This window comes from Hipposideros armiger, unplaced genomic scaffold (genome assembly GCF_001890085.2).
Source record: "Hipposideros armiger isolate ML-2016 unplaced genomic scaffold, ASM189008v1 scaffold_298, whole genome shotgun sequence".
Lineage (NCBI taxonomy): Eukaryota > Metazoa > Chordata > Mammalia > Chiroptera > Hipposideridae > Hipposideros > Hipposideros armiger.
The window spans coordinates 112,858-128,683 of NW_017731648.1; the positions used below are offsets into that span (position 1 = coordinate 112,858).

The 15,826-nt window shown below is 49.5% G+C and overlaps 1 protein-coding gene across 3 annotated transcripts in view; it reads right to left on the minus strand.

Moving 5' to 3' along the window:
• The window catches only part of OLFM2 (olfactomedin 2), a 74,420-nt gene that overhangs the window by 22,160 nt on the left and 36,434 nt on the right, over positions 1-15,826 (minus strand). Inside the window, exon 1 of one of the 3 annotated variants that reach the window (XM_019659378.1) lies at positions 873-963. The exons of the other annotated variants lie outside the window; for them this stretch is intronic. The gene's annotated coding sequence lies outside the window, so the exon portion shown is untranslated. Of the gene's footprint in view, positions 1-872; positions 964-15,826 lie in introns of those variants that run through there. 3 annotated transcript variants of the gene reach the window in all.

The window sequence follows — 15,826 nt, forward strand, 5'->3', positions numbered from 1 at the left end:
CAGTTGGCTGTAAAGCACATCCTCCGCTCAGAAGGGAGGGGGCAGTGACGGCCACCTGGGTCACCAGAGCCCTTTGTTAGTGAGAATGGGCCACTTGAAGGGAAATCGATTCTGGCTAAGCGTTGAGCAGCTGCTCCCAGCCAAAGCTGCTAGAGAGAGGTCCTTTGCCCTCTCCTCCAGCGCTGGGACAGGAGCCAGCAGGAGTCTGAGGATTGTTCTTCCAGGTGGCAGGTTCCAGAAGGGCCTTCAATCAGTGTGCATTGTGGCCGCCAGCGCCTGCATCCATCTGAGGTGGAGTTTCAGCATCGCCTCCATCCTGGGCACTCAGCAGAGACCAGCTACACATATCACGATTATCATTATTCTCAGCCTTGCACAGGCACTGCCCATATGCCAGGCACTTCACATGCACAATGCGTGCGTGAGGGACCTCCTAGTGCCACCTTCTAGCCGTGTGACCTTGAGCAAGTGACTTGAGCCTCACCGTGCCTCCGTTTCCCCATAAAACAGCGCTAACAGTAGCACCCACCTCTTAGGATTGTTCTGGAAGTTAAATGAGTGCCTGTGTAGAGCTTCAAACCATACAAATAAGAATCGTGTAGGGTCAGCGACTGATAGTATTGTCTCCATTCACCTCACAACAGCTACGTGATGTTGGAGGTGAGCAAACTGAAGGTCAGAAAGGAAAAGTCAAGTGGCATCAGTCTGTTAAGGGAACAGAGGCCATGCTTGATGGTTCACGGAGGAAATTTAATATGGGAAGTGTGATGCTGCAGAGCCAAAAGAGCGTAAAGAAGGCAGTGGAAAAGGTGAAGTGTTCAAAAGAATAGCAACTGCAAGAAGCTGCCGGGCAAAAGAAAGAGGAATGTTACCGGTGCCCAGGAGCTGCAGTCACCAAGCAGGAATCATGGCCGCCTGAGTGGACGCCAGGTGGGAGCTGGATCCAGGGAAGAGACAGGCCACTGCCTACAGCAAAGAAACCGGGGAGAAATCCCCTGGCTTTTCTCTTCCTCCCACCTCCAAACTCCCACCATGGCCTCCCATTGGCTGAACCTAACAGGAAGCCAGTGAGCAAGGGAACCTGGGAAATGTAGTTTTCAAGGGTCAACCCCTGAGACACAGAGAACAAGGGAAGGGCAAGGAATGGATCTGAGGGACACCAGGTAAATGACCAGCTAACAGGACTCAGGGCCCAGAATGCCTATCTCTAAAGTTGTCTTAACCACCAAACTACACACTCAGGGAGCATTTGCTCATGTCAACTGTCCTGTTTCATCCCCTACAACAAGCCTTTGAAGAAACAGTGATAATGCTGGATCCTTCTTGTCCATAGTTAAGAACTAGGTTTAAAAGTCACCTCCTCAGGGAAGCCTTCCCTGACTGCTTCACTAAAGAAGCCTTTCTCAGTCCCAACTTCCTGCCTAACATTTGTCATAGCAGAAACCATACTATATATATTTGTTGGCTGGTGTTGTGTAAGACCCATTAGGTGGGACATGTATAAGGACCTCATGTCTTGGGCACTACCATGTTCCCAATGCCTAGAAAAGCACTTGGCATATAGTAGGTGCTCAATAAATATTTGTACAATGTTTTGAAACCTTGAGGTGATGCTGCCTGGTAGAGCTGGAATTATGAACCCAGGTCTGTGGGGGTTGTACAGATGCTGGTGTCTTCTCTGCTGCCCCCCCTGCCAACTACCCCAGGACTCTCCAAATTCTATGCATGCATCAGGGCTTACAGGAAATATCACCACCTCCAGGAGGCCTTCCCCATCCCTGCAGACAGGCCAGGGTCGCCTCCTGTGTGTGTCTCCTCAGTTCCTTACCCTTTCTTTCTCACAAGGTTCTTACATTTTATTCTCTTCCTTGCTTGGGTGAGAGTCTGCGTGTCCTGTTAAACCCTGAGCTCCAAAAGGGAAGGGCTGAGGTCATTTTTTCTTTCCCACCGTGGCCCCAACACCAGCACATGCTGGACGAAGTAGGCATGCATCATCTGGGCATGAATGAATGAATGCGTCTTGCACACTCCAAGTCCTACATGTCACTGCTTTCTCCCTTGCTCTCCACACACCTTATGTTGCAGTCTCTCAGGCTCACCTCCCTTCTCCCCCTCCCTCCCAGGGTAGATACAGGGGCTCTGGGTTTTGAAGCAGTCATGGGTCTAAGGCAGTTGAGTGTAGCTCTGAAGCAAATAGACCCCAGAGTTCAAATTCTGACTCCTCTACATTTTAGCTGTGTGGCCTTGGGCAAGTGATTTAACTTCTCTGTGTGTCCATTTTTATATCTGCAAAATGGGATGATAGCAATGTCTTCCTATTGGGCCATGGAGAATTAAATGAGCCATTTTGACCTGTTTTAGAATAGCATCTCTTCTTCTCAGCTCCCTTCTGCAATTCCCAGGCAAGTCTGGGAAGCAGAGGGCTGAGGCCCTGGCAGTTAATGAATCCGGAAAGGATCTCAGCTGTGTCAGGGGAGCCCCGGTGCCAAGCTGGCCTGGTTTTCATCCCAAGAGAGCTGAGAACAGGCTCTTGTGTCAGACATCCATGCTGTGATTGGCGTAAATGCCTGGTGCTCCTCTGACCCTCTTCGGTGGAGCCTGGGGCTCTGCCCACATCTCCTTACTGACTGGGTGCATCCACCCGGCAGCTGCTGAGAGTGGAGGCTCACAATTAGTACCTGTGACCTTCTCCAGAAACCTGCCTTTGGCTTTTGGGAGCCAGCACACCCTGGAGACACCTGGGAGGCATCCCCTACCTCCAGGAGCAGCCAATGATTGATTGGTGCAGTGGCCCAAAAGTCCAACCCTCTGCAGTGCAATTTGCCTTCTGGAGAGGGCCCCACCCCTGTGGATCAGGCCAAGCCTGGACTTTACCTGAGACCTCATCCTTTGTCAACCCATTTCGCCCCTCACTCCTGCTTCCCTTAGCCCCCACTCCCAATTAATCGTGTGCTCCAAATCCTCATCTCAGGTTCTGCTTCTCAGGAACCCAACCTGAGATGGGGGGAAATAATGAACATTCCGTGTAAGGGGGGTATTTATAAGATGTCCCTTCAAAGATCAAATTCATACCACAGCACCAAGTTCTGTCATTTCCACCTACCTACACAATCCATCAGCCAGTCCCAAGAGGAGCTCTCACTTCAAAATGCATCCCAAATTCTGCCCAGCCCATCCAGTCTACATGTTCAGCCCCCATCACTCTCCAAAGCCTCCTCTGCTGCATTTTTCTGCATACAACTTCCTACCGCTTGACCCTAGATTAAAACTGATTTAATCTAGGGTCAAGGGGTAGGAAGTTGTATTTTTTGCTTCTTGCCTGTCTCCCCCAAGATACTGACAGATCCCAGATCCCCATGGGCAGGATGATTGTCACTTTGTTCACCGCTGCGGTCTCAAGTCAGAACAGTGCCTGGCACATAGTAGATGCTCAATAAACATTTCTGGAATTAAAGAACGAATCCTTGAAATGTATTCATTTAGAGACGGCTTTAATTGTCTCTTTCTTGCACAGCTTTACAATCAGAATCTACTCAATTCTCCACCTTTCGTGGGTCAGCCCTCAGTGCAGCTGCTTCTGGGCGGGGCGGGGTGGGGCTCAGGCTACCAACCTCTCCCCCCACAGCTTGTTCCCACCACAGCAGCCAGAGGGCGCCTGTGAGCACCTGAGTCAGATCACTTTCTTCCTCTTATCAGAACCCTCGATGACTCCCATCACACTGGGGGTAAAAACCAAAGTCCTCCCTTTGGCCCGCAAGGCCCAGCAAGACCTGTCCCATCACCTCTCTGTCCTCACCTCCTCCATGCTCTCCTTCACTCACTACATGCTCCAGCCACTCGGGCCTCCTCGCTGTTCCTCCAACACCCAGAGCATGCTTCTTTTATATCAGGTCTTTGCACAGGCTACTCCCTCTGCCTGGAATGTCCTTCCACCTCCTTCAAATCTTTACTTAAATGTCATTGTTTCAAGAGGATTCCCTGATCTCTCCTCCGCCCCCAAGTCAGAACTGCAAGTGCCTCGGAACTAGCCATCCCCTTCCCCATTTTATCAGTTTCCAACACACTGCATCATTCGTGCACTAATTTTCTGTATTATCTTTCTTCCCCTCCAGAAGGACAGGCAGGAATTCTTTTTACCTGTTTTTGTTCACTGCTGTGTCGCCAGCACCCAGAATATTATCTTGCACACAGTAGGCACTTGGTACCTATTTATTATTTTTAAAAATCTGCACAACTACCCTATGAGGTAGGGGCTCTCAGCACCCCCTTAAATAGATGAGGAAACCGAGGCCCAGAGAGGGGAAGTGCCATACTTGGGTCGTGGGTCAGGGAGTCGCCTCTCCATGGCATGTGTGATTGTGTGCCATTGGGTGTTGTGTGTACCAGTCTGAGTCCAAGTGGCTGTTTCTGCCTGAAAGTGGACACAGGAGGCTGCCCAGTGTCTGCGTGTGGAAATGTGACAGTGGGCCTGGCCCAGGAGGTGTGAATGTGTGTCTGTGTGTCTGTGTGTTCAGTTGTGTGTGGATGTGTGCATGTGTGACAGTGCGCTGGAGAACAGGAATGTGTTCATCCACAGCCAAACTGCGTGTGTGTGTGTGTGTGTGTGTGTGTGTGTGTGTGTGTGTGTGTGTGGGCAGTGTTCTGCGAGGCTTAGATGGGGCTTGAGCTAAAGTTAAAGGAATGTGGTGGGTGAGGGAAGAACCCCATCAACCACAGGTCTTTTATTTATAGATGTATCCTGATTCATAAATTCCCATTTTTTTTATCTCCCTTACTGCCAGGGCCCTATAAATATTCATGAGTTTCCTGCCTTGGAATATTTAAGTAGTGGAAGGAGGAGTGGGGCTCGGCTTGAGAGGGGAAGGAGAGGGTCCCAGGTGGCGACGGGGGATGTGCAGTGTGAAGGGTGGGGGTCTCCATGGATTTGTCTTCTCCCTGCCGGGCTCTTCTTCCAAGCTGCCGCTGGCAAGATGGGGAAAGTTCTCGGCCAATATGGAGATCTCCCAATGCCTATTATTATTCTTCCCCAGTGTCTGTGGAAAAATACCGCCCACTCCAGGGGCAGAGACGGTGTCTGCGCTGTTTTTCTCATCTGACTGTAGCTCTGGCTTGGAAACTCGTTGCCCTGGGACCCCCAGCTCAGGAGGGAGGGGGAGACCCCTCAGATGTGCCACGAGGCAAAGGTACTCTGGAGGCAAGCCAGGCGGAGGGCATGTGTGGCTTCCAGCCTTGTCCCATGGAGAGTAATAGGTCATAAAGACTGGTCCATATGGGAGGGAATAAAATGTGCATATGTGGACTGCATGTGAGCGTGTAACTCTGTGAATGTGTAAGAGACTGTGTCAGTTAATAGAACTGTTCACAGATTTTCCAGTTCTTGTCTCTGGGGCACAATAGAGCTGTACTTCCTCAGTGTGGCCTTGCAGCTTCCTTTAGCCAATGCCATGTGAGTGGAAGTGACTTTCAGGTGACAGCTTTAAGAGCCATGTTTTTACCTCAGCAACTGCAGAATTGCATGCTGATGAGAAGCTTTTGTCAGCTGGGGTCTCCGAGTGACTACACTAGGCAGAGACCCTGGCCAACCCATGTGTAACATGAGCAATAGTTCATTTGGTTGTACTAATCCACTAAGACTTGGGGAATGTGTGTTACGCAGTACAGCCTCACCTACACTGAGTAGCACAGAGCCTGGGAGTGTATGAGATGGATGTATGGCATGTTTGTGTCCATGTGGCCAATGAGTGTATAGCCATGTATAGGCCTAAATGTGTGAGCATCAGCAAGTTTATAAAACTCCACATATGAGTATGTAAAACCACAACTAAGAGTGTGCAAGACTGTGTATGTGGGTGAGAAAATGGAAATGTTAAAGGCAGGGCACTACACTGCACAACTCCAGGGGGCACTGTCCTCAGAGAACACCAGTATGGGAGGCTATATCTGAATGTGCTGGCTGGCATGGCTAGTGTGAGACCACGATGTGGTCTGTGCATGTGTGTGCGAGAATTTGTGTATGGCTGCTGGGTCAATGTGCATGTCTGTGCAAAGCGTGTTGCCATGTGTTTGAGGTATGTGCATGGGTTTGGGTGCTGTGTGTGTGTGTGTGTGTGTGTGTGTGTGTGTGTATCTGCTGTGGTGTGAATATGTGAGCCCCTGCATGTGATGAGCGTGTGCCAGTCTATCTCAGAGTGGTCACAGCCAGCATGGATGAAGGGACGGCCACCCTGGGCATTCCCAAGCTGTCAGCTCCATTGAGCATGTTTCCAGGTTCGTGGGCCTGAGCTAGCTCAAACTTGCATCCTCAGATGACCTGGCATTGGAAAATAAAATTCACTTCCCCTCATTAGTCCTGGGACATTTCGCGTCATTTGCAATGGACGTTAATCCCAGAGGTACTCAACAGTTTGAGCAAAGTGGCTGAACACATAGGGAGACCCCCGCAGGGCAAACCTAGTCTGCCCCAACTTCTCCATGATCAGCCCAATTTCTGTTTCTGTTCTCCTGAGCTCTGTGGTCTAGCTCAGGATGTGGGCCCAGCAGTGGTCCATCTCAGGACTCGGATTCAACTCTGCTCTGTTCTGAGTTTGGCCTTGTGAATCTCAAGCTCATACTGTAATCCTGCTTCATCCAGGACTTGGATGCGGTCCTGGTCTCCTAGGTCTCCTAAGGACCAGGTTTACCTTTGGTCTATCCCTAGATCCAAGTTCAGCCTTTGTCTATCCAGTGCTTGCTCTTGACCTTAGTCTGTCTCTGAATCAACCATGGAGCATCTTAAGATCTCAGGGATAATTCTCCGTTCTATCCTAGAACTTCAATTAATCTCCGGTCTTAGGACCTGAGCTGAGCCTAGTCTGTCTCAGAACCCAGTTTCTCCCGGTCTATCTCAGTATGAGTCCACCTTGCCCTAGCTCAACTTTCACAATCAGGTGAGAAATGCATAACTAAGGTTTCTTTTTCCTGAGCATCTCCCCAGTATGGAGCACTTCCCCCCACAAGTGCTCAGGATTCCTGGATGAATGTACACCGTAAATGATTGGAGTGACTCAGGATTAATGAGGGTAAGGGTATTTTATTTTTCCAATGTCATTATCTAAAATTCATTAAAGTAGATTTTATGGGTCTTTTTCAAGGATTATTATGAGGCTTTCTTGATGGGCTATATTACAAATGGCACTAATTTTCAAGAGTTGGGGACTTTATGAGAGCCCATCATGGGTCTTACCTCATAAATACTGGAGTTGGATATCTCCCATCTGAGCCCTCTCTAGGCTCAGATGCCAAACCTCAGGCCAGGAGTTCAAAAGCGGGCTTTGAAGAGGGCTTTCTTCATGGGTGTGTACCATGGGGAAGGCCAGCACACTATCATGGGGTGATTTGAGCTAAACAGGAAGATTCAAAACATTCTCCATTCTTCCCTGTCCTCTCAGAGAAAATCAGAGACATAAAGTGGAATCCCTCTCCTCCCCTACCATAATATACAAAATTTGCCCCATCCTGGCCCCTCCCTCCTGTTACAGTGGAGGTGCTGCCCTTCATCTTAAGGTTCATGCAGCTATCTTGGTTTGGTCCTCTTCTATATTCTTGGGAATCTCATACAATCAATATCCTGTCTTTATCTTGCATATTCAACATCTCCCTCTCAAGCAGAACTTTCCCATTGGTTTCTAAATAAACAGAAGGCTCTCTTATTAAAAAAACAAAACACCTTACTTTACTCCTTCCATCTGTCTTCTACTTCTCTCCTCTTCTTCTTGGTTGCCTACAGCAACTGTCTCCATTCCCTCACTCCCTGAACTTGTTTCTCCACCACTCCTATCTGGTTTCTGACCTCACTGTACCAACACAGCTCTTGTAAAGTCCACCAAATACCCTCCATGTTCCTAAATCCAATGGATGCCTTTCAGCCCGCCATCTTTCTTGACTTCTCAGCAGGATTCGACCCTGTTGACTGTTCTCTCTTTCTTGGCATGTTTCCTTTCCTTGGCCACCATCACACATACTTGCATGGTTCCCTCCACCTGGCTATTAAATGTTACTCTAGACCCAGGTTTCTCAACCTGAGCACTACTGATACTTTGGCTGGATAACAACTCTGCACACTGTAGGATCTTCCGCTGCATTCCTGGTTTCCACCCCCCAGGTGCCAATAGTACCCCCTCCCAGTTGCAACAACAAAATATCCCCCAGACATTGCCAAATGTCCCCTGGGTGCAAAATCGCCTCCTGGATGAGAACCACTGCTCTAGACTCAGCCTTAGGCTCTCTCTTTACCTTGATCTTTTTCTAAGGGTTCTTAACCTTGTCAAATCTCCCATCACCACTTGCATGCATATATGTCCCCAGAACTCCAAATCCATATATATATGTCTGACTTCTTGACCCTCCACCTGTGGATGGCTCAAAAGCATCTCAATCCTAACATGCTCAAAGTAAAATGTAAGATCATCTCTCTTGAACCTAGTTCTCGTCCAGTACTTCCTATGTCACCATCTCCATTCCCCCAGGTCAGTGGTTCAGAGGCCCAGACGTTATCCTCACCTCCATTTCCACTCCCTCACCAAGTCTGGTTGACTTTAACGCCTAGAGATTTTTACAATTCATGCATGGTTCTCCATCTCTATCACCACTCAGTGGTCTAAGCCACCCTCACAGTTCAGAAAGTCTCTCTGGTCTACCTTGATCTACCCTTTCTCTTACCAGTCCACTCTACACGTGGGAACCTCGGGGAACTTTTACAAGGCACATCTGATCACATCATCCTCCCAACCAAAACCTCATTGGTAAATTTCTTTTATTCTTAGGATAGAGATAAAACTCCTTAACAGCACCACAAGGCCCTGTGGGTCTGCCCTTTACTTACCTCTCTTTCAACCTACACTGTCTTTCTTCTCCAAAGCCTTCTTTAGTCTGTCACACTGTCCACACTTTCTCCTACCCCCAGGGCTTTTGCATAAGCAGTTCCCTCTGCCTGGAATACCCTTTGCTCCCTTCTTCTGATTTCAGCTCTTACTTCCTCTGAGCTTCCAAATTAGATCTATCCCCTTATTAGAAGCTCCTATAACACCAAGGATCTTTTCCTCAAGCTGTTAGCACAGCTGCCATTTATATCTATGATCCTGTCTCTCATTTTAAAGGAAGCGCCATGCACCATGTCTGCTTAGCTCAGCATCTTATCTCCTGTGATGGTTATACATAGTAGTCCTCAAAAGTACTTGTTGAATAAATACGTGGATGGGTAAATCGCTCTACTGCTTTCAGGATCAAGTTTGTGTGATTTGCTCCATCACCTCCAGGTCTGTGCTCTCAGTCCAGATAACGATTAGAGCAGAAGGCCGGCAGAGTGGCACGTTGGTTAAGAGCTCGCTTGGAACGCCAGCTCTGAGCATCAGGGCCCCGGTTCAAATCCCACGTGAGGGCCAGTGACGCTGCGCCCTCCACATGTAAGATGGTGAACAACAGCTCGACCTGGAGCTGGGCTGCAGTGAGTCGCCAGCGACGGCGTAGGCTGCGGTGGGGCTGCAGTGAGCTGCTGTAGCTACCCTGAGTGGCTGGCAGCCAGCGTGAGCATTCATGAGCTGCCGTGAGCCCCATGAGAGGCCGTGCAATGGCCGGTGAGCGATTGCCACACCCGGGAAGAGAGCAATGATGATACCAACATGGGCCAGTGAAGCAACGTCCTCCACAACTAGACTGAAGAACAAAAGGACAGCAACTTGTCTGTTTCCCTTCCCTGATTCCCCACCACTGTTCCCCTATGCCAATTCCTCAATACAATCTTTAAAAAAAAAAAAGATTAGAGCAGAGACCGAAGGGCAATAGATACTAAATGGGGAGTAATAATCAACAGAAGCAGGAAATTGGAGACTGAGATGACCAAAAGAATATAGGCTCCCCCATGGAGGGGGAAATCTTGAGGAGACACTGGCCTTCCATGGAGCATGGAAGGGGGTTCAGGCCATTATCTCTTCTGGGCTATTAAGAGGGAGAGTGACGCAGCTGATATCTGGTCTACTGTGGTTCCCCCCGTCTTTTAGGAAGTCTCCCTAGGCCTCATGCTTCTCTCCAGCTACCACCTGTTTCTCTGTTTCTTTCTTTCTCTTACCCATCACATCTAATCCAACAGCAAGCTCTGATGACTCTACTACTAAGATATGAGCCAAATCTGCCCACTGCTCACCATTCCAGATGCTTCGATACTGGCTCAGGCACCACTGGCATTTGCTTGGACTATTGCAGTCACCTCCTCCTTGGTCTCCCTGCTTCCACTCTCTCTCCCTGGAATCCATTCCCCATCACAGAACTTAGAGGGATCTTTAAACAATGGGAATCAGATCATGGCGCTCCTCCCCATGGCAACTTGCCCAGCGGCTTCTCACTGCATTTACAATAAAAACCAACAACTCACTTTGGCCTGTGCGGCCCTGCATGCAGTATGCCCTGCCAACCTGCACAACCTCATCCCCTCCTCCTCTCAAGCCACCCGGCCCTCTCTCTCTTTCCAGAAGGCACCAAGCTCGTCTCCATGTCAGGGACATTTGCACTGCAGTCCCCTGTCCCAGAATGTTCCTCTGCTGTTCTTTCCACCACTGACTCCTTCTCATCTGTCAGGTCTCTGTTCAAATGTCACCTTCCGAAGCTTCCAGTTATAAGATGAGTAAGTTCTGGGGATCGAATGTACAGCATGGTGACTATAGTTAACAATACTGTATTATAGACTTGAAAGATGCTAAGAGAGTAGATCTTATATTTTCTCACCACCACCACATACACGTAATTATGTGAGGTGATGGGGGTGTTAACGAACCCTAATGTGGTAATCATCTTGCAATATATACATGTATCAAATCATTTCACTGTACGCCTTAAACTTACACAAGTTATACATCAATTATATCTCAAAAAAGCTGGGAAAAAAGTCACCTCCCCAGAGAGCCTACCCCAGTGTCCCAACAAAATGATGTTTCCCAGTCACTTTCTTAATGTCTCCTTGTTATTTTATTTACAGCATTTATCTAAAACAAACTGTTTATTTGCTTACAGGTTTATTGTATCTCCAGCATAAATACACATCACAAGACAGAGGTAGACCCATCATATTCACAGCTGTGTCTCAGCCCCTACAATAGGGCCTGAAACCCTAGGCATTCCATAGTTTGTTGAATAAATGAATGAATGAATGAATGAATGAATGAATGAATGAGTGAATGAATGAGTAAGTGATGATGTCTGTCATTGTCTCCCCTCCCAGTACACCTTCCAAGAGAATGCTCCTACCCATAAACCCCTCCTGAGAGGGAGACCTCCATAACCACATGCTCCCAGGAGCCCAAGGTATCCAGTCTCAGAGAAATGGACAAGTGGATTCCTGATATAATTTGAAAGAGAAATTCTCCAGTCCAGGGAGATGGAATTGGAACGTGGAGGTCAAGGCGATTAAAAGGTGAGAGGCCACGGAGCTGAAGGTATATGGAGTGGGGGCTGCAGAAACCCAGAGTCATGGGCAGGCTAGACTGAGGGGCGCAGAAACAAAGGGCCCTCAGAGGAGCGTGGGGACAGGAAAGTGGGGATTTGCTCCTAAATCCAAAGTAGCCCGACCTTCAACCCCATCCCTCGCCCTGGTTTAACTCTGCACAGTATTATTACTGGATGGTAATTTCTCACTTGTTTGTTTCTTACTGGTCTCTTCCCACTAACATGTCAGCTGCATAAGAGCTAGTGTCTTGTCTATTTTTGTCTACTGGTGCATAGTAGGTACATAATAAATATTTGCTAACTGAATTGAAAAATGAGTCACGGCTTTCCAAGGTCTTGGAGCCTCAGCTACTGGGTTTTGTAGGTTCTCTGCATTCCTTACATGAAACTTCTATTTCACTGAGCCATTTTAGGGCGTTTTCTATTCCAAACAGGCTCTCTGACACCCACCCATCCCCAGGCAGACAGACAGACCTGAACTGTAATGCTTGGAGGCAAATGAGAATGAACAGAGATATCAGGAAAGAGCCCACTGGTGAGAGAGGAAACCAAGGCTTTCAAGGACTGACTCTCTCAAATAAGAGCAGGAGAGAAACAGATGAAGCTGGGAAGCTGGAGGGGAACAAGGGTGGATGCCAGGACAGGCAGGGGGGTGAGAAGAAAGGCTGGAAAACTAGCCCAAAGGAGCAGGATCTCTCTGCATTGCAAGGAGAATATTCGTAATGGTAATAACGATTCTACTCAATGGTAAGGATGGTCCCTAGCATGCACTGGGCTCTTCCTTGTGCCAGGGACCACTTTAAGCCATTTTTGAGCATTGGCTGCCACAATTAGCTCTGATGGGAGGGGGTGTCAACAGGGGAAAATCTCAGCGAAGACAACCCAGTGAGCAAGGCTGGGCTCAGGGCTCTGTATCCTGGATGGCATTTCTGGGTCACCCAGGCACCCATGTGACTCTGTACTTCCCCTCCATGGATCTCCAAAAAGGGCCTGCGCAGGTCTGAGGCCACTCTTGCTGGCTTTGAAATCTCACTTTGCCAGGAGTTCAGGGAATGTGAGGGGATTTGGTCATTTGCGTCCCAGAATAGTGGCATGGAGTGGCATGGAGACTACACGGGTTCTGTGGCTGTCTGCGGACATCCATGTTTATCTATAGGAACCTGTGCGCATCTTCTGGACACATCTGTGACAAACCATGTACACAGGTGCCCAGTCGTGTAAATCCAAACGAATGCCGGTATGCATCAGTGGACAAGTACAAGTATATGTGCACCTTGCACCGTTGCCCATGGCCATGAATATTCCCTTCATTCAGACACGTTCACAGCATTCGATTCCCGTATACTCCGTGTACAATTCATGAGCCCACAAGTCAATCCTGTTATGTGTACACTGAATATATTTGCGTCTATGTGCCTCTCTACTTGAGCGTTCATGTCCATGTGCCTCCCTGTAGCCATGTATGTAAAAATATACACCATCTAAACCCACAAACAGCTCTGCCACACTGCGCCCATCACACAGGTGAATGCCTCCCTGTAAATACCCATGGCCCTCTGTGTGCTGTTCTGGGCAGCCATATACACATGTCTACCCAGAAGCCACAGACATATTACATATCTGAGTCCATGCAAGAACATGCATGCCCTTCCACGTGTAATTCTCCAAGGCCACACGTGCCCACCTGCCTGTACCTGCAAACATTCCTACGCTCCTCTCAGTAGGAAGTGACATCTGTGTACATTCTGTCAGCTGCCCTCTTAGGTCTCCCCGGCTAACTCATTAGCATTGCAGTCAGTCCTCAAATACTCCTGCAAAATTTATGCTTTACTAATAAGGCTGGTGTCCTGCTGAGGTCACATGGCACTTACAAGGGCTAATGAAGCCATCCTTGGCCAGCAGGGGTGGGGAATCCTGGCCTCCTGGAATAGCCAGACAATGCACTCACCAGAATGAGCAAATTCTCCTTCCTTCTCACTGCACCAAGTGTCCCAGCCAGTGCCTGTCTGCAGAACCAAAGTCACATTTCGAAATGTTTATGGCCCCAACACTACCCTGGCATCATACTCAGGGCTGCATCACCAGATTTGTCATTGTACTGAAGGCTGCATCGCTCATCAGGGCACTACACTGAGGGTTGCATCAACAGACTTGTCATTACCCTGAGAGCTGCATCACCTTGTCGGACATTACACTGAGGGTTGCATCATCAAACCCGTCTTTATGTGAAGAATGAATCACCCTTTTGGTCATAGCGTTGAGGGCTCCAACCTGAGCATTATACTGAGGGCTTCATAACTAGAAGGTAAACCTTAAGAAGCAACATTGTCCCTCTGCACTGGTAACAGCTCTGTGGTGTGGGAAGGGGCAGGCAGAGGTGAGGTTGAGAAGTAACCTTAAGGGGACTGGTTAAGACTGTCGCAATGGGGAAACTGGGGACCCTGAAGCTATGCACTGGGGGAGGGATGCTACACAGGGCAGAGGAGCAAACAGTACATCAAGAGCTGGAACTCAGTCCTCCTGATCCACCAGTGCCGATGAGGCTGGGGAGCTTCAGCATGTGTAGCGGGGGGTGGAGATGTGACCGGTTCCTCCTGGAAGCTGTAGATATTGTCGTTTCTCCACCACCTTGGCCAGGGGGCCTGCAAGACATACCTTGCCATGCCGTTCCGGAGAGACGCTCCCCAGCACACTCAGGCAGGCTAGGCTCAGATCCTCTGCCCATGAGAGACACACTCTGACCTACTCCAACATGTCCCATGGGCTCAGACATGCCCAGTGGCCATCGGACTCTCCTTATACAAAGGGGCATGCCTGCCACAAAGACATGCTGCGACACGTTCGAACATGCTGTGACCTGCCCTGACACACCCTGAGCACTCTGGGAGGCCGGCAGGTCTCCAGCCTCTGCCCCTGAGTCTATATGCCTGTGGCCACCTTGCCCTTCCGGATGGATTGACAGGGCTCGGAGAGAAAGCCGCTATAAATTAAACATTGAGACGGTCTGAGCACCAGACTGCCCTCCACTCATTGGCTGGTTCTCTCCCGGGAGGCGCAGGACCACAGGGTGGGGGAGAGGGCAGGGGAAGAGTGGCTCGCTTAATTAATTAGTCCTAATTGAGATATCTTGGTAAATATTCCTTTATTGAAGGACACGATCCCATCGTTTCCTGGGATTTGCCATCTCTATTCGTCTCTGGCCCCTGAGTAGCACAGAAATGACAAGAAAAGACAGAGCAGTCTAAAGGGCTGCCTGAGCCATGCTTCTGATAATGACAGCAGCACCGAGGGACAGACGGGGAGGCTCAGAGATGCACAGAGATCCAGGTGGAGTGACAGGCAGGGAGACAGAAAGATACAGGCAGAGAGAGATGGGGAAACTGAAATCCAGGGCAGGAGGCAGGACAACAGGCAACAGGGAGACCCAGTGACACAGGCAGTCAGAGATGCAGGCTCTGAGATACAGGAAGAGGGAGAGACAGGCGGAGAAACTTCACGACAAGGAGGACCAGAACTGGGGGCAGATGGACCGACGGCTGGGCAGACGACAGACCTCTGCCTTTTCTCGCCTCGCCCAGTCTCCCCATCTCCTGGGCAAACCACCCACTGCGGCAGCAGCAACAATCAAGCCTGATTCTTTTTGGCCCTTGCCACCCTCCCCTTTGCTCTCCCTCCCCCAATCACTCCTGCAATCATCTCCCTTGTTCAAAATGAGCTTCTGCAGCTGCAGCCCAGACAGCTGTTCCATCTTGGAGCCAGCGATGGGGCCGGGTGGATGGGTCCTAGAGGGATGCCCTCTTGGACGGCAGGAGAGAGTGGGAATGGGGGGTGGAGGAGTGGGGGTTGCCCGGAGCTTGGGGACACACGCACCTCTCCTCCCAGGCTCCCATCAAAGATCATCCCCGACATCCCCAGGGGTCCAGTCGCCGCGGGCCCCCTCTGGGACCTTCAAGGGCTCGTGCTGGTCTGGCTTCTCCTGTTCTGCTCACTGAATCCTGCCCAGCACCCAGCACAGGCCCTGGCTCCTCCTGCCTCAGGAGCCCTCTCAGGTCAGAATTCTAGCCTCTCCCCATCTCGGTCAGGGTCCTAGGCTGTGATACAGGAACTATGGTGATATGGGAACAGAATCTCAGAGGGACAGACAGATAGACTGAGAGACGGAGATGAAAGAGATAGAGACAGAGACGCCAAGAGACAGAAATGACAGAGAATCAGAATCAAAAGAGACACATAGAGACAGAGACAATGACAGAGACACACAGAGAGAGGGGACAAAATAGACAAAAAAGACAAAGATAGAGAGAAGACAGACAGTATAAAGACAAAGACAGGCAGACAGAGAGAGAGAGAGAGA